This window comes from Gopherus evgoodei, chromosome 7 (genome assembly GCF_007399415.2).
Source record: "Gopherus evgoodei ecotype Sinaloan lineage chromosome 7, rGopEvg1_v1.p, whole genome shotgun sequence".
NCBI lineage: Eukaryota > Metazoa > Chordata > Testudines > Testudinidae > Gopherus > Gopherus evgoodei.
In genome coordinates this window covers 75,005,327-75,032,933 of record NC_044328.1, presented here as the reverse complement: position 1 = coordinate 75,032,933, position 27,607 = coordinate 75,005,327, and the positions used below count along the sequence as shown (strand labels likewise).

General features: G+C 46.8%; 1 protein-coding gene across 14 annotated transcripts in view; it reads right to left on the bottom strand.

Moving 5' to 3' along the window:
- Positions 1 to 27,607, bottom strand: part of NDST2 (N-deacetylase and N-sulfotransferase 2) — a 240,307-nt gene that overhangs the window by 40,060 nt on the left and 172,640 nt on the right. Inside the window, exon 1 of one of the 14 annotated variants that reach the window (XM_030568402.1) lies at positions 21,133 to 21,308. The exons of 12 other annotated variants lie outside the window; for them this stretch is intronic. The gene's annotated coding sequence lies outside the window, so the exon portion shown is untranslated. Of the gene's footprint in view, positions 1 to 3,603; positions 3,921 to 21,132; positions 21,309 to 27,607 lie in introns of those variants that run through there. One more of the 14 variants, XM_030568400.1, reaches the window with a different exon arrangement.

Genomic DNA, 27,607 nt, shown 5'->3' with positions numbered 1-27,607 from the left:
AAATAGCTGCTGTGTCTTCAGCACTAGATATGGACAAGGATCTACCCTCCATTCCCTAACATGCCTCTCTGCCACCACTCAGACAGAAGACTGGTGAAGAGAACAAACAGCTCTCTCTGCAACCAGTCTCTGACAGATAACCTAATCAGGCAGGGAGATGCAGCAAGCACCAAATACGGGAGCTCAACAGACTCGAGGTGTCTCAATCGGAATACCCGCTGGAGCATCCAAAATCGGGGCCACATTCAAAAGTTTGGCTCTAAACAGGCATGCAACCAGTCCAAACGTCTTACAGCCTTTCCCTTTGCTGTGAATATTTCCTCTTAAAATCCTGTCTTTAACCACCAATATCAAGCCTAGACTGTGTTCTGTCTCTTATATGTCCCTTCTGAGGGTCTATGCCTTGCACCGACGCTGACAGAAGGACTCCAGGATCTAATATGTCTTTCCCGTCTTGAACATTCGGTGCATACAACAGTAGGAATCAGTTATATCAGGGTAAGAACTGTCACACTGAAATCTCCTGTGAGATAGCAGAGGAAGAAAGCTCCAGCAGAGGGTGAAAACCACCAGAGAGGCCTCCATGCTTACCTGTCCTTGTGGTTTAAACCTTGCAATTACAAGGGAGCCACAATTTGCTTAGGTTTGCAAAAGAACAAGTTGTGTGGCTGTGTACTGAGGCTCCTTCCCGCCTGCCATAGCTGGCTTGCATGAGTGGAAAGCCTCCAGAAGGCAAAGCACATAGTTAAAGGGATGTTTGTCCTACCACTCAGTTCTCGATGGGCAGACCTCCAGCTAAGCACATAGCTCCCCAATCCCTTTGGGGTAGGGTCACTGTTAAATATAACTTGGAATATTTTCTGTAAAGAAAAAGAAACCACATCCTGAGTCCAAGCAACCCCAGCTGCCATTCCATGGGATGCATATGTGCTTTCCAAAGTCTCTCCTGAGGGAAGAAGGGTGGTCATCCTGGAAGCCCCATCTGTGGAAAGATGTTAGGGTTCTATGGCCACTCTCTTCACCACATGGTCAACTCCCCAACAATATCTACCCCATAGGGGCCTAAGGGGACAGGCAGGTGGGGGCCAGCTCAGGGGGATGAATCAGCCCAGGTCTGAGCTACAAGGGGGACCTTGCACCTGGAGGTCAGTCCAAGGCCTAGTTATGAAAGGGATCAGTCTGGGTCCAGCTATAGTGGTGTCTGGAACACAAAAGGATGCAGATCCAGACTAACACGGCTACCCCTCTGATAAAAGGATGCAGTGTAATTGATCAAACTTGAAAAGTGGCGTGGAGCTGGCATCATTAGTCATTGCAAAATCGAGCAGCAATTTCAAGCCCCAATCCATTTGTGTCTTATGTCCCAAACCCCATTAAATAATGCACTGGGATTTGATACACAATACACACATTCTTTGGCAGGTTTCGCTATCACAGGACAGCTCTTGATATTATCCAAACAAATACACACATATTTGGGAGGGGACAAAATATTCTGTCTCTCTCGCTGTTTGTTTTAACACATGACAAACACCAAGTTCAGAGCCTGGTATCTTTATCTCGGCAGCTGGAAGAGCTAACACAAGATCCCTGGGCTCTGCAGAGAAAGGACGACATTCCCTGCCTCTGTGGAAGTGGAGATGTTCTGCAGTGGGCAACCTCAGTATATGCAGGAGAAAGGGTGATAGAGAAAGACATAACTAAATTCTCACATATGGCTGCAACAGACCAGCAGGGACACATCAGCTTCTTTGATGGAGAGAGGACTATCCAATCCACCCCTTGCTGTGGGAAAGGTGAGCCAGAGTTCTAGCATCTCTCAAGGAAAAGTACTTGGTCCCTACTCAAGGGACCAGACACCATCTCTTGATGCTGACACGCTCACTAAGTATCATCCTACCTTTAACCTTCTTCTTTGGGGGAAGGTTATTGAAAAGGATAGCAGAGCAATTTTGGTAACACCTGAAGTCCTCAGATATCGTTGACTTCAGTTTGTTTTAAGACTGGGTATGATCTGGAGTCTGCACTGGTTTCACTGGGCGACAATACCCCGATGTACATGTACATTGGCCAAACTTGACAGTCTCTATGCAGAAGAATAAACGGACACAAATCTAACATCAGGAATCATAACATTCAAAAACCAGTAGGAGAACACTTCAATCTCTCTGGTCACTCAGTAACAGAATTAAAGGTGGCAATCTTGCAAGAGAAAAGCTTCAAAAACAGACTCCAATGAGAAATTGCTGAACTTGAATTAATATACAAACTAGATACCATCAATTTAGGCTTGAACAGAGACTGAGAATAGCTGAGCCATTACACACATTGAATCTATTTCCTCATGTTAAGTATCCTCACACCTTCTCGTCAAACTGTCTGAAACGGGCCATCTTGATTATCACTATAAAAGTTTTTCTTCTCCTGCTGATAATTGCTCATCTTAATTAATTAGCCTCTTAGAGTGGGTAGAGCAGCTCCCACCTTTTCATGTTCTCTGTATGTGTATATATATTTCCTTACTATATGTTCCATTTTATGCATCCGATGAAGTGGGCTGTAGCCCACAAAAGCTTATGCTCAAATAAATTTGTTAGTCTCTAAGGTGCCACGAGTTCTCCTATTCTTTTTGCGGATATAGACTAACACAGCTGCTAACTCTAATACCGTGATGGTGATGGATGATGATGAGGTTGACAGACAAGAAGCAGTAACGTGGGTAAGGCCAGGGAGAAACAACTGGAGGGAATGGTATAGGTGAGAGCAAATGTTCTGGGTTGGAAAGCACATGTGCCTTTTAGCACTCCGGTTCATAACCTTGTTAGTTCCTTGGCTGCTTTGGGATGCCTAGGCAGCAACGGTCAAGAATCCCTTTTCCATTCTGTGCTTTGCCAGAAGTCCTTCACCTCCATGTAGTATTTTTGCAATGTGCTTCTACTTGAGGCTACAACTAAAGACCACCTGGAAACCTGGGCTGGTGGAGAGCACAGCTGCTGCCTACTTAGTGGTGTCCCCTGCAGTGAACATATAGTACGGGACACCTGTGCTCTGCTATGAAGCTCACCAATTCTCCCAGTGGGGGTGAGCTGAGAGGAAAGGAGACGTTTAGTCTCCTTATACTAGATTTGAATGCGCTCCATGTGCCTAGAGTTTTAGACAGATTTTTAAAATGCGCCTCTATAAATGCACAGATCAATACAGTCACACCATACACTTCCATTAGGGAGCCCCTGAACAAAGAGCTGCAGAACATTCCCAGGGAATACAAATGAATACTGCTCAAATCTCCCTCATCACTGCAATGTACTTTTATAAACACACAATGCTTGGCCCACATGGAGGGACTTCTAACCAGGGCAGAGCACGTGTACGCACACAAACACCACACAGCCTGCTTGTGGCCCGATACCATACCCATCTAATTCCCTGCAGACAGTAGTATCTGATAGCTTTCTTTCTGGAGCCCTCATCTCCATTACACAGCAGCTTTATGGAGAAAGTAAACTACATGCATGAGGACAGGCAGACTCCCTGGGCCTCAGTTGTGCCATTCCTGACAACTGGCGATTCAAAGGTGCTAAAGCCTCATTATGGTCAAGGTACCCTGTGAGACTCAGCCAGGAAACTGCTGCTGGGAACATCCTCTCACAGACGATTCATAGCAGGAACATCTCAGCCCCTGACTGCAGCAGGACATCAGGGCAGGACGGAGAGAGTTGTGTGTGTGGCTAGGAATGGGCTACTCTCAACTTTGTGAAGGCATGTTAGCACTGCAGAGATAGAGCGATGCAGTACGGTAAGCAGTCTGGGAGAGGATCCCAGTGGCAGGAACAGAAGCTCCCTTAACCACCACACACATAGACCATGGCTACACTTGCAGATGTAGAGCGCTTTGGGTTAAACCAGCCTTCGGAGAGCGCACCAGGGAAAGCGCTCCAGTCTGTCCACACTGACAGCTGCAAGCGCACTGGCGTGGCCACACTCGCGGCACTTGAAGCGGCATTGGGAGCAGCACATTGTGGGCAGCTATCCCATAGAGCACCTCTTCCCATTCTGGCGCTGTGGCTTGTGGGAAGGGGGTGTGGGGTGCAGGGTATTCTGGATCCTGTCCCAATACTCCGTGATGCATCGCTTCGCATCCCAGCAAACCCTGTGTTTCCGTCCACATTTGGCGCCATCTTTCAACGGTTTCTGTGCAGAGCACGCTTTGTCTTCCTTTTTAGTCTGTGGGAATGGAGCCTGAACTGCTGTGGAAAATGCTGACGAGTCTCGCCAGCACATCACGTTTGGCAGTTGAGTTACTGCTTAAGATCCAAAGTGACAGTGAGGAGTCCAACGATGATATTGAGTTGTGTGCGACACAAAATTGCTTGCGGCATTTATGGACATGCTCAGCACCATGGAACGTGGTTTTTGGGCTCAGGAAACAAGCACTGAGTGGTGGGATCACATCGTCCTGCAAGTCTCGGATGATGATGAGTGGCTGCAGAACTTTCGGATGAGAAAAGCCACCTTTATGGGACTGTGTGTTGAGCTCGCCCCCACCCTGCAGCGCAAGGACACGAGATTGAGAGCTGCCCTGCCAGTGGAGAAGCGAGTGGCTATTGCAATCTGGAAGCAACTCCAGACAGCTACCGATCGGTTGCTAACCAGTCTGGAGTGGGGAAGTCGACCACTGGAATCATGTTGATGCAAGTTTGCAGGGCCATTAATCACATCCTGCTCAGAAGAACCGTGACTATGGGTAACGTGCATGACATTGTGGCTGACTTTGAACAAATGGGTTTCCCTAACTGTGGAGGGGCAATAGATGGGACACATTCTTATTCTGGCACCAGCCCACCTAGCCTCTGAATAAGTTAACCGAAAGGGGTATTTCTCCATGGTTTTTCAGGCACTTGTGTATCACCATGGTTGTTTCATTGACATTAACACAGATTGGCCTGGAAGGGTGCATGATACACACATCTTTCGGAACACTGGCCTGTTCAAGAAGCTGCAAGCCGGGACTTTTTTTCCCAGACCAGAGGATCACCGTAGGGGAAGTCGAAATGCCCACTGTGATCCTTGGAGACTCCGCTTACCCTTTAATGCCGTGGCTCATAAAACCCTACACAGGGAGCCTGGACAGCAGCCAGGAACGGTTCAACTACAGGCTGAGCCGGTGCCAAATGACTGTGGTGCGTGCTTTTGGTCATCTGAAGGGCTGCTGGTGCTCTCTTTATCGGAAGCTGAACTTGGCCGAAGACAGCATCCCTGCGGTTATGTACTCTCCATAATATTTATGAAGGGAAGGGTGAAAGATTCACTCAGGCATGGGCCTTGGAGGTTCAACACCTGGAGGCTGAATTTGCACAGCCAGAGAGCAGGGCTATTAGAGGGGTCCAGTGTGGAGCTGCAAGGATTAGGGATGCCTTGAGGGAGTACTTTGAGGCTGAAAGCCACCAGTAACGTCTGGTGCTCTGCACAGGAGCTAAGTGCAGTGGCTGTGTTTGGTATACTGACTTGCAGTGCTTGTTGCTTTCCTGGGCTAAGGTATATTTTGCCTCATGCACTAATAAAGTATGTTTTCAGAGTAAAAAGCTCCATGTTGAGGGGCGTTGAGTGCAGTGGATAAGGGTCATAGTTTTGGTGGGAGGGCGGTGAAGCTACGGGTGTAGAAGGCAGCTGGGGGCAATGCTGGGGAAAGTGGGTTGGATGGTACATGAAAGCACAAAGGGAAGAGTTTTGGGACAAGGGCTGCGGGGGGGGGCGAGCGCGGTAGTGCTCTGCCTGCATGGCGACGAGTGCCTGGATAAAGTCCACTTGGCACTCCATTATGCTAATCAGCCGTTCCGTGCTTTGCCGCTGGTTGCATTTTCCTGGCGGATCCTCCTTTCGCTCTCCCTCCACTTCTGTGCTTTTCGATTCTCGTTTACAGACTGCTGCATGACTTCATGCATCATGTCTTCTTTGTTTTTACGTGGCCTCTTCTGGAGTCTTCTCAGTTTGTCAGCCGGTGATGAGAATGACGGCTAAGATCTCAAAGTTGCACCTAAACAGGCAAAATGCAACACTTAACAGAGGCAGCACTGTATACACCAGACAGAGCAATGATTCCCCCGCACTTAGGGAGAGCAATCATAAAAAACATACTTTTCCTGTCCTGAACCAAGTGCACATAATCTACAGGAATCCCAGAAATGGTGAGTAAGCATAGGGTCCATGGGGACTGATTGTTTCATGGCTGTACTGTTCTCTGGGTTTCTGTGCCTTGGGGAGAGCCAACAGCTGCCGGGGGCACCTACACTGAACACTGTCCCAACGTTCTCCACAGGAGGTCATCCTGGAAGATATCTCACTGCTGAGGGTGACAAGGGAAGCAAGGGAGGGTCCTCTCCTACAATGTGGCTTCCGCCCTGGCCCATATGCATCTTGCCTGTGTGCAGCAATGGTTCCCTGCGCCCCTCATGGCACAGTGACGTGGACACATTAGCCTGACTGTGACAAAAAACACATTGGCTCTCCCAATAAACCTGCACAGGTGCATTGCCCACATTCTGGTTGAGACTTTTGAAGAGATCACTGATGCTGATTACAGCGATGTGATAGACCACATCAATGTGCTATTCCGTATCTAGGCATACTTGCAGCCCTTACCCTCCTCGCCCAAAGAGCCCATACCTAAAAACTTCCTTCCTGAAAAGAAAGTTGCTTACCAGGAACCTCCTCTGTTGTTTGTCCTTCCCCAAGCACTGGACTCTGTGACTGGCTGCCTTCCTCCTGGCTCGAGAAGAGCTCCTGCCTGCATGCATCTAGGGATTCTGGGGTGTCTCCCCCTTCCTCAGCACCATCGCTCATGCTTTCCTCCTCCTCCTTCCCCCCTCCTTGCTGTGCTGGGCTTGGAAGTGTCCATGGTGGTCGTTGCAGTGGAGGTGGGATCACCCCCAAGTATCGCGTCCAGCTCTTTGTAGAATTTGCAGGTCGTGGGGGCAGCACCAGAGTGGCCACTATCTCCTCTGCTCTTCACACATGGTGTCTATCATGCTACAGAACCCCCTAAGGTGTGAAATCTCCCTGTTACCCTGCAAATTCAGGATCTCCTGGATAAGCATATACTGCGGCTACATCTTTTGCAGACTGGGCCCAATGTGCAGAGCCCAAACTGGGCCACTGGGGGTCCATATAGTCATATCCAGTAGCCAGGGCTAGCTTCAGTATCTACCGACTCAATAATGTTAAGGGGCTAGGAGAGGAATGAATTATGTGCCGCTTCCAGAGAAGGGGTGAGCTCTCCCAAGAAAGCGTCTTATAAACACTGATGTTGCATACTATGTCATTGCTATAGGCTCTGGTGCTGGCTAGTGCTTTAAAAGCAGCTGACAAAACGTGACAGAGAGGTGGAGAAATGTGAAGTACCTTCCTTACAGTAAAGTCTGCTTTGGTCTGGTCTCCCTTTAGAGACGGTCTCATCAAGAATGAAAAGGAAAAGGATTCTATTTAACCTTTTCATACCTGTTTAACTGGTTTCTGGGAGGTTAGTATCATTTATTAACTGTAATAAATACACTAGTACCTAGAGGCTCCAACCGAGATCAGCGTTTCAGTTGGCTGGGTGTTGTATAGCAAGACACAGCCCAGTTGGAAACAGATTACACTCCAAATTAAGACAAAATGCAGTAAGTGGGTGTTACAAGGAAGGGAAGGGTGAGGATGACCACAGTTATGGTGACAAGGTGAGTTACACGAACTTAGTCAGGCAAGCAATCTGCAGGTGTGAGGGGACTTTGGATTCTTCAAAGATATAAACAGACGAGAGACACTGAATGTCATCAGTAATCTCTGCTGCCTTGCCTGTATCAGTTAGGGGCATCATTTCAGAAACATGTGGCGGTGGGGGAGGGTTCAAAACTGTCAGCATACGGAATATTATATGTGATTATACTAGATCCTGCAAAGTTGGCGGGGTGTAGGGGGAAAGTAAAGCATATAGACTTATGAAAAGCCAGTGGGGGACAAATCAAAATTGAGGGGGCAAATACCTCCTTCTTGCCCCATAGCAAATGGCATCCCTGGTATCAGCTGCCCGTTTTTCACAGGCAGCATGGCGGAAGTGAGTCTTGAGATAGGATCTGGAGGAGGACAGCATAGCAGCTTGGGGAAGAGGCATGAGAGACAGTGCGAATGCGCCTGCTGGAAGAGCAGGCATATGGGTAATAGAGAGCTGGAAGCTATTGTTAAATTTGTCTTCCTCTATGTGGGTGGAATTATTTCATCTTTCACACCATCTGCACTCATAATCATTAAAAAAATATCACAGCATTGCAGGCAAACACACACAGTACAAGGTTTGCATTACCACCAGATTTACCACTACTCCCCACAAAAAATCCAACACCCCCCTTTTACGAATGAACTCCCACCACACAGAAAGGTCCTGTGCTTAGACACTATTCAACCAAGGGTAGATAAAAATCATGATTTAAAAACAATAAATAAAAGCGCTGGATTTTAAATTTAAATAATAATTTTTATTTAAAATTGATTTTGAAATTACATGTTGCTAGCTCTTCATTTTCTTCACATTTTACAGACTTTAATTGCCCAAGTGGGTGTTTTGTTCTTGTTTCTTTAATTAACTAATAAACAGCAAGTAGAATTTTTGATTTCACCTACAGATTTTTTCTACTGTGAAATTTCACATTTAAAATGCTGCTCTATGCTAAAAAGACAAGTCCAAGGCCTCATTAATGTCATTACTGTGAGAACAACAAAAACTGAATCACAAAACTGCAAATAGCCCATATTATATTTGTTAGTCTCTAAGGTGCCACAAGTAATCCTCATTCTTTTTGCTGATACAAACTAACATGGCTACCACTCTGAAACCTTCCACAAGTCAAGCAGCTTTGATACTGTGACCAGGCTTTGTTCCTCCATTAGCCTTTGCACTTCCCAGTAAACTTGGTTAAAGTACAGACAGCCTAAATAATTTTCACGGTTAATACTGAAGCAATTTTATTTGGAATATTTTATGCTACTAAGAAAAAAGTTCTTAATAAAAGTACAACTGTAGCCTGTGATGCTGAAAGCAATTAAACAGATGCATAATTTTAACTTTGAAGTCAATGGGGTGATTCATATGAGTACACTTACATACCTGCTTAATTGTTCGCAGGTTCCTTAATTTTCAGTATTTGTTTTTTTGCCTATGGTATTTCTGTAAATTCAAATAAGATACCCTACTAGCAGTGGCTTATATAAACCACAAAAAACACAGTATTTACGGCTTAGTTTATTATAAATTTAATTAAATGGACATAACACACATTTTCAAATTAATTTTACAAAGCCTCAATCTGATGTAAATCAATTATTTAAATTGCGCTGCACTCGACTCTGGATTGGGGAGGGTTGGAGAAGCTGGAAACCAGAATCTCTCCACAGACAGGGAGGCAGATTTCAGCCTTACTGAGGAAGACTAAACTCCAAGACTGGCTAGAGAATGGAATCAATTTGTCTAATTCTAGACTGTTTTCTTCAGCATGTAAAACACATATGAGCTGCCAACTGAACCCAGCATTTGAATCCTGATATCCAAGCAGCATGATTACACCAGTATAGTGGGTCTCATAACCTTCCTTGAATGTTTTCAAAGAAGAGACGTGTTCCAGAGTGTAGAAGGTGGGAGTTCATTCTGCACAAATATCTTAACAATGGACTCTTATGTTTACATTGTATCTTTCACTTTAAAGGATCCCAAAGCATTTTGTATACTATAAAGAACAGTCATACACAGAAAAATCTCTACACCCACCGCTAGGGTCTTGTCTACACTAGAAATAGCAACTGTCATCACCAGAGGAGCAACGGTATTTGGACCCATGTGTTTTTAACCACTGTGCCATGAAATCTATGTGAATACACCTGAACCCTATCTATACTAGCAACCAAGAGGCTGGCAGGGGCTGTAATACCAGTACTAATTTTACTCAGCAATTTACTGTAGCAATTCCCTTAGGATGAAACATGGCAGCTGTTTAACAGCACACAGACAACAGTACATGACAGTTTAGTGAAGAACACTGCACTCAAATAAAACTGTAAGGAGAATTTACTACTAATCATGTATACAGTGCTTAAAATGTATATAGTGCTCTACAAAACCAAGTCAGAAGAGCTTCCTGCCCTGAAACACTAAGCCCTCGTCCAGACTAACCCGCGGCATCGGTGGGTTAAAATCGATTGCTCGGGGATCGATATATCACGTCTAGTCTGGACGCGGTGTATCGATCCCCAAGCGCGCTTACATCGATTCCGGAACTCCATCAATCCGAACGGAGTTCCGGAATCGACACGGAGAGCCGCGGACATCAATGCAGCGCCGTCCAGACTGGTGAGTACCTCGATTTTAGAAATTCGACTTCAGCTACATTATTCTCGTAGCTGAAGTTGCGTATCTAAAATCGATTTTAATTCCTAGTCTGGACGTGGCCTTATAGTCGTAGATAAGAGACAAGATCTGGAACAACAGTAATGGGAAAGGAGCAAACGGAGTGATTATTGGTCAGGAAAACAAAGTTGGAATAGTTGCTCGAAGGAGACAGAGGGTTCAGCAGAGAATAACAGAGACTGTTCTAAGCAAAGGAGGAGCACAAGAAATGGTGCCAAGGGGAGCGTGGGAGGAGATGAAGGGAGCAACAACAAGTGAGGGGGGAAAGCAAAGCACAGAGGTAAGCTAGGAGCAACTGCTTAGGGAGGCAGAATTTATCCAGGGCTAGCTGCCCACTTCTTTTAAAAAAAACAACAACACACAAATCACATCACAGGTTCATTAATCAGCACAAGAGGGGTGAAAGTCTAGAGCAGGGGTAGGCAACCTATGGCATGTGTGCCGAAGGCAGCAGGTGAGCTGATTTTAAGTGGCACTCACACTGCCCGGGTCCCGGCCACCAGTCCGGGGGGCTCTGCATTTTAATTTAATTTTAAATGAAGCTTCTTAAACATTTTAAAAACCTTATTTACTTTACATACAACAATAGTTTAGTTATATATTACAGATTTATAGAAAGAGGCCTTTTAAAAACATTTAAATGTATTACTGGCACGCAAAACCTTAAATTAGAGTGAATAAATGAAGACTCGGCACACCACTTCTGAAGGGTTGCCAACCCCTGACCTATACTGTTAAACATCTCATCTGAAACACTGTTTCCAGCAGCAGTTCCCCTATCACCTTTCAGGGCCACTGTATTCAGTACTGACTCAGGAAGGAAACGCGAAGCCTGTTAAAAATCACCTACTCCTGCAGTAGCCTAGATGGAGCTTGGTGGCTTCCCATCCAAGTATTGACCGCTCTGTGCGGCTTGGCTTGTGAACCTGGCGCATTCACAGCCCAAAGGGGTATGTCTAATAGAGCTGGGTGAAATTTTTCAACTAAAACTTTTTTTGGGTGAAAAATGCAGATTTGGCTAAACTGAAACATTTGCTGATTGTGTCAATTTCACCAAACTGTTCCTATAGAAATTCTCAAAAAAGTCAATTAATTTCAATTATTTTTTTTATTTTTTTGTCCAACACATTACCATTAATTAATTATTATTATTTAGTATTATCATAGTTCCTACGAACTCCAATCATGGCCAAGGACCCTCTGGGGCTCAGTGCTGTACAAACACAGAACAAAAACACAGTCCCGCCTGAAATGAACTTTTCTTTTTTGAAATTCCCAGTGAACCAAAACATCTGTTATTCACCCTGCTCTAGCATCTGTGTTAATCAGCATCTTTTGCCAGAGAAGCAACATTTGGGAATGAGAAAGAAGTCAAAAAGAGTGCACACATGCAAAGAAATTGCCTAACTATGGTCTCCCAATGCTCACTGCCAGCCCAATGGTAGCGCATTTCCTGTGGCGAGAGAATCAATTAACCATTGAGTGGTATCACAGCCACATTTTATAGATCCCAGGCAAAAACTACACTGAATTGGAGTTGTAGTTAAATATCAGTTAATTAATTAAAATATGCTATCAGAATGATGTAATATCCTAAATACAAGTGTTACAAATCCAGGAATTTCAGAGTCAAGGTTAAAACTTAAAAGAAATCCAAATATATTAAAGGTATGGAAACGATTTCAGTAACAGCATATACAGACTCTTCAAACTTGCCATATAGCTAAAAATCATTGAACCTCTGTACACAGGGCCAGATTAACTTTTTATGGGCCCAGCGCCAAACATATTTGTGGGCCCCCCTGGGGAATGATTGTAAAAGAGGCCGGGGGTAAAAGCACAGTGGGGCAGGAGCTAGGGTTGGTCTCTGGAGCTAGGGAGGGGTCAGGGGCAAACTGCAAGCACAGCAGGGCTGGGGAGGGGGTAAACAGGATCCCCCTCATCCCTGCCCACACAGAGTGAGTGCCTACCTGGTTCTAGCCCATTCTCTATCTCTCTCTGCACTGAGCTGCCCCTCCTCCCGCAGCAGCAGTACAGGGCCAGCAGCTGGAACCCCAGATAGTCAGCGGGCTGAGCAGGGCCGGAGGCCGGGACCGCAGCCCGCTGCTGGTCTGGGGTTCTGTCTGCCAGCTCCTGCCAGCCAGGGTCCCAGCCACTGGCCCTGCTCAGCCTGCTGCCAGCCGAGGTCTTGGCCGCTGGCTCCGCTCAGCCTCCTGCTGGCCTGGGTGAACAGAACCCCAGGCCGGCGGATGGAACCCTGGATGAACGGAACTCCAGATTGTTCACCCAGGCCGGCAGGAGGCTGAGCAGAGCTGGCTGGGACCCCAGCAGGCTGAGTGGGGCTGGCGGCTGGGACCCCAGCTGGCAGGAGCTGGCCCGCTGCTGGCCCTGCTCAGACTGCTGCTGGCTGAGTGAACGGAACCCCAGGTCAGCAGCAGGCTCAGTGACGGCGGGGACCCGTAGCCTGACATTAAAAAAAAATTGGCTCGTGTGCCACAGGTTGAGGACCTGTGTTCTAGTGTATACTGTGTATACCGTACTTTATGGTAATTTTCACTATACGTGATTTTCCTCTTACCCGGTGACTTTAGAACCTAACCCCCACGTAAGATGTGACTCCACTGTAGTGTAAAAAAATTGGGGGGGCACCGCTTTTTGGTGCCCCCAAATCTTGGCGCCCTAGGCGGCCACCTAGTTCGCCTAGTGGTTACACTGCCCCTGACAGTATCCCCAGCGCAGGTGACGTAACAGCTAGTGGTGGATTTAGAGTTAGTGGGGCCCCCCAGCCCTGTGCTCAGCTTCATTTTTGGGGCTCCTCCTTGGGACCCAGCCAAGAAAAAGAACATTCTCTCTTATCTCCCCCCGCCCCTGTTTTTCATTCTTTTTTTCTTCATCCTCCTCCTATAAGTATTAGGAAGTAAATGAAAATAAAGTGAGGTACCTTGATCATTCTTGTAGTCTAACTTATTTTTCCACAGACCACTTGAAAATAACAGAGGGTCTCGATGGACCACTTAATGATCTTTCCAAATACAGTAAAAAAATGTTGGGGTGCAGGGTCTGGCCAGGAGCTAGGGCAAGGGAGGGGGCTCAGGTTTGGGGCAGGAGGTTGGGGTGCGGAGTGCTTACGTGGGGCAGCTTCTGTTTGGTTCTCAGGATGGGGGTGGGAATGTGGGGGGGTGCAGGAGTCAGGGCAGGGGGCTGGGTGTGTGTGAGAGGGGTGCAGGAGTCAAGGCAGGGGCTGGGGACGTGTGGGGGTGCAGGGCTGAGGGCTGCGGGTGTGAGGGCATGCAGAGGTCTGGGGAGATGTAAGGGGGTGCAGGAGTCAGGGCAGAGGGCTGGGGAGGTTTGGGGGTGCAGTGTTCAGGGCAGGGTGTGTGTGACGGGGTGCTGAGGTGTGAGGAGAGAGTGCAGGGTCTGGGCTGAGGAGGTGTGAGGGGGCTCAGAGTGTGTGAGGGGGGTGCAGGGGACTGGGTGTGAGGGGGTGCAGGAGTTCGGGCAGGGGGCTCAGGGTATGTGAGGGGGTGCAGGGGTCAGAGGGGGTTAGGGGTGTGTGAAGAGGGTGCAGGGGTCAGGGTGGGCAGAGGGCTGTGGGTGTGGGCTGGGGTCATGGGGATGCTCACGTAGGGGGCTGGAGAGGGTATGCCCCAGTTCCAGCCCCTTCCCAAGGCCTCGCCTCCTCCTCTTCTCTTCCTCCTCCCCAGAGCTGTGTGTGTGCTGCAGCTCCGCTCCTCCTTCCCCCTCCTGCCGGCAAGCAGCTGATAGGTGGTGGGAGGGAACGTAGCACGCTGGGGAAAGAGTGGGGGCAGAGCTTGGCTGCCGGCAAAGCCTGCAGTGGCACCCCAGCAGCCGACAGCATCAAGCTTCTGACCCCACAGGAGACAGCACGGGGCGGAGAAGAGCGGGCTGGGGCCCCTTTCAACAGTGGGCCCGATGCCATGGTAAATCTGGTACTAATGTTCACTGGCTTCTCTGAAGAAAGTAAAAAAATACACTGTTAAGGCACCAACATAATTTTAACTTTGCTCTACAGTGATGTCAGACAATAACTATCCGATTTTGGTTAATGTACCTCACTGTCTGTAGCCCCAGATTAGAGGATATTTATTCTTTTTCCCCTCATGGTGTCACTGCATAGGGCAGAATTAAGGCTGTCTGGGTGACCTACCTGCATTTCTATACCTTGCTCAGTGCAGCCAGTGCCCAAGAATTACACAATTTTTAGCTACAACAGAAGTCTGAAGAGTCTGTTATTCTGTTACTGAGGTTATTTAAGGCAAAAAATGACTTTTAAATTCTCACACGATCACTTTGGCATTCATGCTGGAGAAGACAGGTTGTGTTTTTCATACATAACAAAGAGACCGAGTCTCTACTTCAAGTGCAAAACTCAAACTTAACTATGGAGCTGTGACCAGCATTTTCAGAATCACTCAAAGAGTTCACAGACTGCACCTCAACCCCATCTTGGGGCACCAAGCTGTCCTTCAACACTACTAAGCTGGGGCTGGTTGATGCAAGCTGGTGACCTTTATTCAAACAATATACTCCCAATCTGCTATACCTGTCAGCACTCAGCCTCGCCGTTGTTGCGCTGCCTCTTGACTGCACTTCACCTCTCTTGTGCCTGCACCTTCCATTCCAGCTTATCCAGAGCGACCATACAACATGTCACAGGCAAATGTATCTCAGCCCCAGCTCTTCACTTGAGCGAGCCTGTCAAGCTCTAAAAGAACCTGTGCATTCCACCTTCAGAATCCTGCTCAAAATGGAGAGGGAGAAGGAGGGAAACACAGCCAAACACACAAGTTGAAAGGTACACCTCAGTGCCATGACAAGGTGCACCTTCCCCTCAGCCACACTGGGCCATCAGCTTGATAAACATCTCTAATTTCAGTTCCAGGAAATCAACCAATGCAGCCCTCCGGTTTCAATCCCCTTGATTCCTTCTGCTCTGGGGGGCAGCCTTTTACTAGCAGTAACTGATAACTTTCCCTGAGCAATGCCAAGGGGTGCACATAAGGGCTGTCCAGAAAGATGCTGCTCTCATGCACATTGCCAGTGTAGTTAATACAGGGGCCATTTTCTGACACATTCCAGCACACCCTGGGGCCTCAATCTTCTCCTGTTCTACAGAGGTTATCAGACAGTTAGTTCTCCTGGGTACAGAAATGATGAATCTTGAGCTGAGAAAGAAACCAGTAAGGAAGGCCAACTCCTGGAAATGCATGTAATGAGGATGGCCCTTTCAGTGCTACTGGCCTCCATGTCTCCTTGAACACTCAGGAGAAGGGATGAGGGAAGAGCAACAGCATCGAAAAGACAGAAGCAGAATGGGATATTTGGGTCTTTGCTCCGTGTTTGGTCCCCAGTCCACAAATACCAGAGGCAAGGTCACAGATTCACTGCTCACATCGGCTATGATAATATCCTCACTGGGAGGGAGTGGGGTGAGAATTAGGACTTCTGGTTCTAGTTTCAGTTTTGCTATTGACTGTGTGGTACAACTCTGCGCAAGACACATGAACTTCCTGTGCTGCAGTTACCCCATCTGTAAAGGGGGATACGACTACACTGGGGTGCTGTGAAAAATGAGGTCTGCATGGCACTCAGATGGAAAGAGCTATATTAATGTGAACTAATATTCTAACACGACTGAGGGCAACTTGCACACCTCTGTACACTGGTAAGAGAGATTTTCATTGCTGTCTGCTCTGTTGTAAACATTCTGGATTATGAAATTTGAGACAGTTACAAGGTGGAAAATCCCTCAGCAGTTTCCAATTAGAAAAACAATTCTAGCTTTACATATTTGTTTATAACAACTCCATGGATGAGAGAAATTATTTTCCTTCCATTGCACCTATCTCAGTTCTTGTACTGCACCCATCATTAGCTGGGGGGAGGGATAGCTGCAGACACTCATGTGCCACTCTAGTATGGGGATATGGAGGTTAAACTGCTGGGAATGGCATTTATTTGAGGGTGGGGGCATTTGCTTTGACTAAAACCCCACATATACAAAACTACATAGGACTTTGGAAAGGCACAAAAAAACAGCAAAGGGAGATGCTATTTTTGGCCTCCTATCTCTTATAGAAAGATACCCTTATCTCTTCCATGTATCCCAATTTGAGGAGCCAAAACAAAGCACCAGGCTAATTTCAATCAACCAATTCAATATGAGTGAAATGAACCAAGAGATCTAGACCAATCCCCAAGAGAGCCCATGTCGTGCCTTATCACTTCCCCCTCCCTCTGGAGCCCCTACAAGAGATGCTGTGTATGTAGGCCGGAAGGGGATGCTAGTGACCTATGCAAAATGCTCTCCCCCTTCCCTCTGGGGTTACATGAGTGGCCACCACATGATAAAATTGGTATTTTAATTTTCAATGTAAAAAGGCTTCCTACTCCCCAAAGCTTCTACTGGTATCATTCTGTGGCCACTAAGGACCAGGGAATGCCCCATAAAAACCTCCCCCAAACAGGAACACAAAGCAAATGAAGAGGTTAATGTTTTACTTTTGTCTTCTCCTTCTCCCAACCCCATTTGCTGTTTTACAGAGCAGAGACTTTACATCACCCCAGCACATGTAAGGGAGTGAAAGATAAGTGCACCCTTTCTGCTGTGTATTAACCCCAAACCTTACTGCCTTTTGTTCAGGAGAAGGCACGGTGCTGGCTTGAATGTAACTTCTGAAATGGTCAGCAGTGAAAACAAATCCCTCAGAGGAATATTTTGCATTAAATATAGCTTCAGATTCACAATGAAACATTCCAGGACCAGCCGTATTCACATAGAACAATGTGAGGTTTCTGTCTGCCAGCCCTGCACCTGGCTTGCTTGCTCTACAGTGAGTTTGGTACTGCCCTGAGGGAGTATTAGATAAGCAAGAGCTCTGCACCTTCCTTTCACCTCATGCCTGGGCTCATCCTATGTATGTGAACGGGCTCAGTTCATAGACTTTGCTTCTCATCTCTTCCCCCAACCCTGCATGTTTTGCAGATGATTCGCATGAATGAGCAAGAGGAATTGCAGCTCTGGGATCCCCGGCACCCTATTTGGAATTAGCATCAGGGATGCTCTCCCCATCCCCCTCTCCACAGGCAGGACAGGACGCAGCACATTCTCAAGCTGGTATAGAACTGGATGTTTGGGAACAAGCTTCCCAGTCACTCATCCTGCCTGCACAGCAGAGGACGCTGCTAGCAGAGAGAAGACAGCCTGTGTGTGCTTTAGCAGACTCTGGAACAATAAGGTGCAGGAGTCAGCATGCTTAAAGGGGCAGAATGGGACAAGATAACTGTCCCAGTCTGTAGGGGATATTCCATACATACCAGTCTCCCATCTGAGGACAATCAACTTTGCCAGCTTTCAAACAGACCTAAAGTCTTATGGGCACAGAGATACTCCCTCATGAAACATTGCCAGGGAACAAGCAGTCTGCAGCATGACAGCCACTGAAATACCCACCCTATTCTAGGTTTCAGAGTAGCAGCCGTGTTAGTCTGTATCAGTAAAAAGAACAGGAGTACTTTTGGCACCTTAAAGACTTTTGCTTATGCTCAAATAAATTTGTTAATCTCTAAGGTGCCACAAGTACTCCTGTTCTTTCCATCCTATTTTAGTACAGCTGCAGAGGTCACACACCAGGAGCGCTGGAACAATTTGTATAGTGGGGGTGCTGAGAGCCATTGAACCAAACTGTAAACCTTGGATATAATGGAAACCACTTCAAGTCAAGGGGTGCAGTAGCACCCCTAGTTCCACTGCCTATGGCATTACTTGAAAAAGAGAACTTTCAAGAGGCCCAGGTGTGTGGGGTGTTGTTGAGTACACAATCACGTCTACACACCCTGAAGCAATACTACCTGACAGAGCGTGAGGTCATGTGAACAGACCTCATCTGTGTTTGGAGACGCATGGCTGCAACACCTGAAAAGTGCCTGCCATACACAACCTGAGACATGCTACTGGGCTTGTAAAATGGTTGTTTTGGTGTTAGGGATAGTAATGGGGTTAACAACTCTAGCTCTGTGTATGATTTTGCTTCTTTACACTGCTGAGAATCCACATAAGACAGGCAGACTGTGTGCTCTGGAGATCATAGAATGATGGAGAGCAGAATGATCATTTTTATTTTTATAGTCACTGCTTCCAAATAATGAAAATAGATAAGCCTTTTAGAGTGCTGTCTAATGATTGCAGCAGGGAAATGGGAGGCAAGATTCCTGGCTCTGTCACTATGTGACTTTTGACAGGCTGGTCGCACTCTGTGCCTCAGTTTCTTCATGTGTAAAATGAGGATGGCAAAAATATATGCCTCATTAATCCCCTTTGAGATCTTTGGATTTAAGGGGTTATAGAAAGGCAAAGTATGAGTATTCCTCCAGTGGCAATGGAGGGAAAGAACTCCACTGCAACAAGCACTGCTGCTCACTATCCAGACACACATCAGATCCACAGCTCAGATGTCTTGTGCTGCTCTACTGTATTCCAGCAGCAGACATGCACTGAATAGCCCTGGCATATTCCACCTTCTCCTCACCCTTCATCTACATTTAAAGTAGCAAGAAAACTGAGGCCAGAGGAGAAAACAGAAAATCACCTCTCATCTCCCATATATCCCCACTGTGGGGGATCATACAATATACCGTGAGAACCACATTTACTCAATTACAGTACTTGGAAAACAGCACCCCATCCATACCATCTCTATTCCAGTAACAGTCAGAAAAAACCTGCCCAGCATGAGATCTCTGGCCTGGGTCCTAAACCCAGTGTCTCGCTTCCCAGGCCAGCAGCAGTGGGCTGTGACGCAGAAGGTGTGCACTTGGCCCATCAGGTGGTGTCAGCACTGTATGTTGTTGAACAGGAACTTCACTGGTTGATTAAAGAACATTGTTAATGGTCTTGGAATTAACTTCCATCTAATGTCCCTCGACCAGCAGGATGGCAGCTGCACTATGGAGTCCTGTGATGGCAGAGAAATCCTCCAGGAGAGCAATTTAGATCCTTCTCCCCAGAAAACCAACACTGAAGAATCTGTGATACAGTTACTCAAGGCTTTGCTTTCACTAATTTTAATCTCTATTCTTCATATACATTTATATGAATCTCTCTTTCGAAGCTTTCAAGTTACCAAACATTAATTTTAAAGCCTCTGGTTTTGCTCCTGACATGAAAATGAAGATTTAAACAGCTGTATGACAAAGCACTAGAAAACTTAATGTAGAGAACAATCCTGCCCTGGCCCTTGGGGGATCGACAAGCTCTAACCTGATTTTTACATTTTCCTTCTCTAATTTCTCCGGTCTTTAAAATGACTCCACCATTTACTGATTTCGCTGCAATGTGTTCCTCTCCAGAGCACTCTGGTTACCCAGGACTAAGGTGACTGACTGAGAAAGGGTCAAGAGTGTATTTACTTGTAGTATAAGTGAGTTTAATAGCCTAGGACAAGATGTGCAGTTACAGTAGGATCCCTGTCCTGTTCTGATGCACCGTGAGCCGCCAAGAAAATATCTGAACTCCACACTGGGCAATCAATCAGATTCCTCCTTTTATCCAGCACATTTTAGAACCTAAATTTAATCCAGTAGCAATCCAAGACAAAGCAACAGCCTATCAGCAAGGGGCAGAGAGGAGAAGGAGGAGGAGAGAGCTAACAAAGAGCTTTCATGGCCATGACAAGCCAAATCACCTAATGCAGTTACTGTACTGCAGCCTCTCCATCCCCTCTCCTGCAGCATGGCTCTTGCAGATGAAGATTTACTAAATCAACAGTCAAATGACAGTGCACAAAAGCAAGCTAGAGACAAACTCCCTTGTACCTGCTAGAGTATAAATGACAATTGATGTGAAACACTACAAATGCTTTCCAACTCCCTACCTTTAAAAGGCGCATTTCAAAGTGAAGTGGGATCTCTCCAAGGTGTCCAGGAAGTTTGGTCTGATAACTCTGATAGCCAGCAAGCCAAGGAAACACACCAGAGAAAAAGGGGAAGTGAGGAAAAGCACAAGCCCTAGAGCAAATCTTCACAAAGACATAAGAAGCAAGCTGGCCCTTCCAGAAAAGGCAGCTGGGCTGCACAGCCGGTGGATGGCTGAACAGTCATTTGTAGCAGTGGCTCTTTTCTCTTCCCTTGGAGTTGCCAAAACCTCTCAAATCACATGAGGACACTGGAATTTTAAACACACACACACACACACAAATGTAAATAAATCTACACTGAAAGCAAGAGCTTCACTGCTGAGCATGATGAGCACTAGATAGATAGTAATCAGCATGCAAGGAAGGCTGTCTGCAGCCACAGGTGAGCAAAGCAGGGTCCTATACAATAGAGGGTTCAACAGCACAGCTCTTTTCACCTCCTTTCACATCTCCTATCTGAAAAGCTTCCACCTTACTCTCTGAAATCCCAGAAATAAAGTAGGGATAGTGGTGTCCAGAGGGAGGAGAGAGAAGCCTGGCATGAAGCTAGAGTGACCAGATGTCCCGATTTTATAGGGACAGTCCCGATTTTTGGGTCTTTTTCTTATATAGGCTCCTATTCCCCCCCCAAACCCCCACCCCGATTTTTCATACTTGCTGTCTGGTCACCCTGCATGAAGCAGTCATCAGGCACTCCTGTGGAGTAGGGAATCACAGATTAAATTCCCTGTCCTTTTACACATACAGTACTGTGTATCTACTCACAGAAGGGCTTTGAACTCTGCTCGCACAGCAGCTGAGGCGATCTGGCAGCGGTTCAAAGCATTGCTCGCGAAGCCACTAAAGCTCCCCGTTGGTTCCGACACAGAACGAGATGCAAAGAATCCCCCAGCCCCTCTGAGACAGCACAGCCTGGTGCTGCACCACTGGAAACGAGTTCACCTTTTGTTTCAATGGGGAGAGAATCCGGAAGAGGAAAACGAAAAATGTAGTGCCAGGGAGAATGACAGCATGAAAAGCCACATCAATCAGATAAGGAGCGAGGGAGGGGTAGGGACGGGAGGAATGGAGCCCACCCAGACAGCAGCGCCTGACACCCCAGTACACATTGATAGGTTGCTGAGGGAGTTTGTCTTTTGAAGCTGTTATGTGTTTATGCTGCCTACAGATATGAAGTTCACAAGGTGAGAAGTGCTAACCTAGGGAAATTTATTCACCAGTGGAAAATTATTCCTGTTGCCACACTGTAGCTTACAGCTTCACCCAAACCAATACCTGTTCAATGAATAAATCTCATAAAAAGAACAAATTTTCCATATGACATATGACCAACAAGCCTCCAGTCAAACATACTGAGGCCCTACTATAGGAATTTGGAGTACGGGAATAAACATGGTAAAAGGATCAATTCCTTGTGCACCAAAAGGGAGAAACAAATGTGGAGGGAAAAATCAGCACAAGAACAGGTTGTGCATGCACTAAATCTAACCGTGTTTCACTAAAGCTCTGAGCCCCATTAAACAGGCCCATGATATACTGATATATGAGGGGGTCCTATTTTAAAATGGACTTAGAAATAAGAGTCTAGAGCAATGCAGGTGGAAGCAGGATGTGCTAAAGGAAACAATGGTTATGACTAGATGTAAAGCTCTGTATGTGCTTAAAGTTTTATTCTTTGATAGGCAGAGCATCAGGGCAAGGGGATTTCAGACAGGACAACATACTGGCATAGCTCTCTAGAGGTTAATTTAACAGCTAGCGATAGAGAGCACAGAACTAACACTTCAGTAATGAGACACCAAAATCTTACAATGAAGCGAAATAGAAGAATGCAGAGAAATCAGGGAACATTATGGAAGGATGTTAAAGTTAACATCACAGGAGGCCCGAGCCTGATTGATTTAGCTGATGCACTCTCTGTTAGCTGCAGACAGCATCTTTCAAGGTTTTTCCAACAGCTATGTTCAGTGCTAGGGCAAGAGACACTAGGGCCAGTTAGACTGTTTGGGTCACCCGCTCTGAATCCTGCACTTTGCAGGATGTCTCCTTCTCCTACACATACCAACATCTTGTATCCAAGTTGATCATGAGAAAGTGCAGGGATGGCACTTTGACCACCTCTGCTGGGATTCTTTTCCATTGTCTCACTGTTGGCTAGGACAAAGAGCAATAGCTTGAAGCTAAATGAGGAAAAGTTTAGGTAATATATTAGGACCAGACTATTTTCTGTTTGTTTTTTAATTCAATCCAGAGTGGGTTACCTATTACTTGTACATATTCTTTACTTCCTGTTCTATGCTGTTGTAATGCCATGCTGGGTGCTGTTTAATCCATGAGATAGCTGAATTTCAGTGGCATAGCAGGTTAAGTGATTCTTGTACATATAGTTTGAAAAGCACATTGGAGTCATTCAGGAAGAAAAGTACTACCTAGGTTACGAAGACATTATTGTCAAGCAGTGGATAAAAGACATGATGCCAATGATTTCAGAACTCAAGGACTAAATCCCTCAAGGAATAAATCCCTCAAAAGGAACAAATACAAGTTAAGAGGACATCCTAAACCTTTTTAAAAAACGTGTTCCACAGCTAAAAGTGAACACTATTTATTCTGCCATTGTGCTCCAAGTGTTTTCACTAATATGCCACCACCACTAAGCCCTGTTGTTTTACTCTGAAAGTTAAGTAGAGGCAATAAAACCATTAAGAGAGAGATATTCCTTTACACCTAACTAAACATGTTTCAATCTTAGCTTCAAGACACTGCTCCCATCTCCAGTGACTGACAATGAATTACTACACTCCAAGTTATTGTACGCAAAAAAATTATGTTAAAATCTCTCAGCACTGCATTAATGGCACAGAAAACAGCAAGTTCACTGCAAACCTTTCCTGGCTCCACACTATTTAAGAACGATTTTCAGAAGAGCCAAGATTTCATTTGTTAGTTCTCTTTAAACTCTAGGGTACACTTCCCCCAAGCCTACAGATTTATATAGATATAGGTTTGCTGAATACTCATTAACCATTTCTTTAATTCTATTCACTTGAGGAAGATTAGAGAAAACCTTTAATGTTATTGTGTATCTGTCATAATGGCCAACTTCATGTTCAGTGCTGGAACTACAATTCCCAGCCTGCTCTCCAAAGACTAGATCCTTCACAAAAAAGAGGCATGCTGGAAAGAAAGCCCCTTTCCCTTAAACGGTCACTTGGGTTGTCCCATACTTACTGCAAAGTAAAGATGCGTTTAGGTCAGCAGCGTCACTACCATTAAGCATCCTTGGGTGGATTGCACACTAAACTACCTTTCCATTTGCCTTATTCTGCTTTAGATATCAGGATCTTGGTATCAGGTAAATACCAGGATGTACAAGGGATACTTGCCCTCTTACGGTGCGGGAGTCAACGGAGCAGCCGACGGCCGTAGCCCAGCCTGTCCGCTTGCACCTGTGGATGGCATCGGCCTCTGGGGGTCCTGGTGGGGTGACCATTCCCTCACTGGCTTCCTCTTCTTAGCGGGCACCAGAGATGGTGAGCGGTACCGCACTGAGGCCAACTTCCTATGATCTGACTCTGTCCGGTGCTGGGTTTTAGATGACTTGGGCTGGGCCCTAAGTCCTAATGCTGGTGCCGGGGTGCTCCGCACTGAGAAGACGTGCTGGGCACCGCCTCGGCCGGTTCCGGGTCCGAGGGTGGCAGCAGGGCAGCCTCCATGAGGAGGACTCTAAGTCTTTGAGCTCTGTCTTTGAGAGTTCTTGGGCGGAAGCCCTGCAGATAGAGAACCGGTCCGTTTGGTGGCTCTCTCCGAGGCACCTCAAACAAGCATAGTGCGGGTCACTCTTAGGCATGAATTTCCCACAGTCCTTGCAGAGTTTAAACCCGGGGGACCCGGGCATGCCCCAGCGGGCGACAAAAACGTGGCGGGGGGGACCTCCCAACTACCAAGAACTATATACAAATGACTAAGTAAACTAACCATGTACGCAGACTATACCCGAGGATAGGACACTGCTAACTTGCTATGCACAAGAGAAGTTCCAGCTAGCTGTCACCTGAGGTAAGAAGGAACTGAGGGGGTGGAGGGTTGGCGGGCCCCTTTATAGGGCGCCATAGTGGCGCCACTCCAGGGGGCGCCAGGGCCGACCCTACGGACGCTGCTAGGGGAAAATCTTTCGGCTGGTGTGCATGCGGCACACACACACCTGCTTGGAATGGACATGAACAACCACTCGAAGAAGCAGCTCAGATTTACAAGATAGGCCCTCTCCATACCTTCAAATGACCTATAGCCTCTATAGCGAGAGTTTTGATAAACCAGATATTTTAATCATTGCAGTGAGGGCTGAAGCAGGATCTCAGAGCTGTACAGTACATTAAGATAACATTGGGGAAGAGGAAGGTAAATCTCAATCCCCTCACAGGCTTGATACTCCAGCCAAACAAAAACCTCTCTCCAATCACTGAAGCAGTGATTTGCGAGAATCACTGAGAACTACAGAGGAGGTGTCTTCATTCTGAAGATTAAACCAGTTTAACCCTTATCTATCCCCCTCTCTCTGGCTACCAATACTGAGCTTTAAAACTGAGAATTCCAGCTGACAGCAGTGAGTGCTGGGAAAGAGTATGTTATTGGCCTCTGCAACCCTCCAACACAAGCAAAGACCATCTTTATAAAACTATTACTGTGATGGCCCCGAACAGTACATCTGACATGTTGTGGCTCATTGCTGTGCAACAGCACAGTTGTGGGGATGTTTCGTTAATGATAGTTCTGAGTCCATGGGTATGGCTACACTTACAGTTTTGCAGCGCTGGTAGTTACAGCTGTGTTCGTACAGCTGTGTAGGGCCAGCGCTGCTGTGTGGCCACACTGACAGCTACCAGCGCTGCAGTGTGGCCACATTTACAGCACTTGCAGCGCTGTTGGGAGTGGTGCATTGTGGGCAGCTATCCCACAGAGCACTTCGTCCCATTTTGGTGCTGTGCCTTGTGGGAAGGGGAAGGAGGTGTGCGGGTCTTTCCGCTTCCTGTTCCAACGCCCCGTGGTGCTTTGCTGCACATTCCGAGCAGTTTGGCGGCATTGTGAGTCTGCAGCACGATTTCTGAGATTTCTGTTACAAATGGAGCCTGAGCTGCTGAGGACCTTGCTGATGAATGTTGCCAGCACATCACACATGGCAGTGGAGCTATTCCTTCAGCTGCAACGTGACAGTGAGGAGTCAGACGATGATATTGAAAGGCTTGACGCTCAAGACACTCAATTGCTTGTGGCAGTAACAGACGTGCTCAGCACCGTGGAACGGCGCCTTTGGGCTCGGGAAACCAGCACTGAGTGGTGGGATCACATCATCCTGCAAGCCTGGGATGACGAGCAGTGGCTGCAGAACTTTCGGATGAGAAAAGCCACTTTCATGGCACTGTGTGCTGAGCTCACCCCTACCCTGCGGCGCAGGGACACGAGATTGAGAGCTGCCCTGCCAGTGGAGAAGCGGGTGGCTATTGCAATCTGGAAGATGGCAACTCCAGACAGCTACCGATCGGTGGCGAACCAGTTTGGAGTGGGAAAGTCCACCATTGGAATGGTGCTGATGCAAGTTTGCACAGCCATTAATCGCACCCTGCTAAGAAGAACTGTGACTCTGGGGAACGTGCAGGACATTGTGGATGGCTTTGCAGAAATGGGTTTCCCTAACTGTGGAGGGGTAATAGATGGGACGCATATTCCTATTCTGTCACCACCCCACCTGGCATCAGAGTACGTTAATCGCAAGGGGTATTTCTCTGTGGTTCTGCAAGCGCTTGTGGATCACCGTGGGCGTTTCACTGATATTTACTCAGGATGGCCTGGAAAGGTGCACGATGCACGCATCTTTCGGAACAGTTCCCTGTTCAGAAGGCTGAGGGCCGGGACTTTTTTCCCAGACCGCAAGATCACAGTAGGTGACATCGAAATGCCCACTGTGATCCTTGGAGACCCCGCTTACCCCTTAATTCCATGGCTCATGAAACCGTATACAGGGAAGCTTGACAGGAGCAAGGACCGGTTCAACTACAGGCTGAGCCAGTGCAGAATGACTGTGGAGTGTGCTTTTGGCCGTTTGAAAGCCCGCTGGAGGTGTCTTTATGGGAAGCTAGATTTGGGGGAAAGCAGCATCTCCGCTGTTATATCCGCGGGCTGTACCCTCCATAATATTTGTGAAGTGAAGGGTGAAAGATTCAGTGAGGAATGGACCTCCGAGGTTTGACGCCTAGAAGATGAATTTGCACAGCCAGAGAGCAGGACTACTAGGGAGGCCGAGGAAAGGGCTTCAAGGATTAGGGATGCTTTAAGGGAGCAATTTGATGCTGAGAGCCAACAGTAATGTTTGGTGCCTTTGCTGTGCTTTGTTCTACCTTGGGGTACAATATTTACCACTTCCTGCAATAATAAAACGTATTGTAAAAGCCATAAATTCCTTTATTCAAAGTACAGTACATAAAAGTACAGTACATAAAAGGCCAGGGGGGTTAGGGTGGTGGACTGTACATTCAGAGGTTTGAATATGTCCTGTTTTGATTACTGTTCAATGTCTGCTGCACTTCAGGATTACTATGCTGCAGGGTAATGGGGGTGAAGTGCATAGGGTAAGAATTATAGTTATCAGGGCTGGTAGGTGATTGTACAGGTGTTGGGGGCAGCTGGGGGTAATAAGAAACTGGCTGCTGGAGAAAGCTGTTTTGTGCAAATACTGGGGAACAAGAAAGAGAGCTTTGGGAGGGGTGTGGGTTACCACGGTACAGATCTCCCTGCATGGCTACGAGAGATCGAAAGACTCTGTTTGGTGAGCCAGGAGGCTTATCATCTGCTTTGAGGTTTTTTTGATAGCCAATTCCTTTCTCCTGCTTTCTGTTTGCCTCCACTCATACATTTTCTCTCTCCATTCATACATTTTCTCTCTCCATTCCTGCATCTTCCTACTTTCTCTGTTGTAGTGAATCATAACTGCTTTGATCAATTCTTCTTTTGATTTTCGCGGATTTTTTCTCAAGTTCTGCAACCGACGTGAGGCCGGTGATCCGGCTGCATTAGTCAAGGTCACTAAAAAAAACATAGATAGAAACATGTAATACACAGAGGCTACATTGTTTATTATCACACAGTGAGTTTTTAGACTTTTTGTAGCATCCTTCCCACATACCTCACATAACACAGAGAGGCCAGGGAAGCGAAGGCATGGCGAGCAATGGGGTGAGTGTTT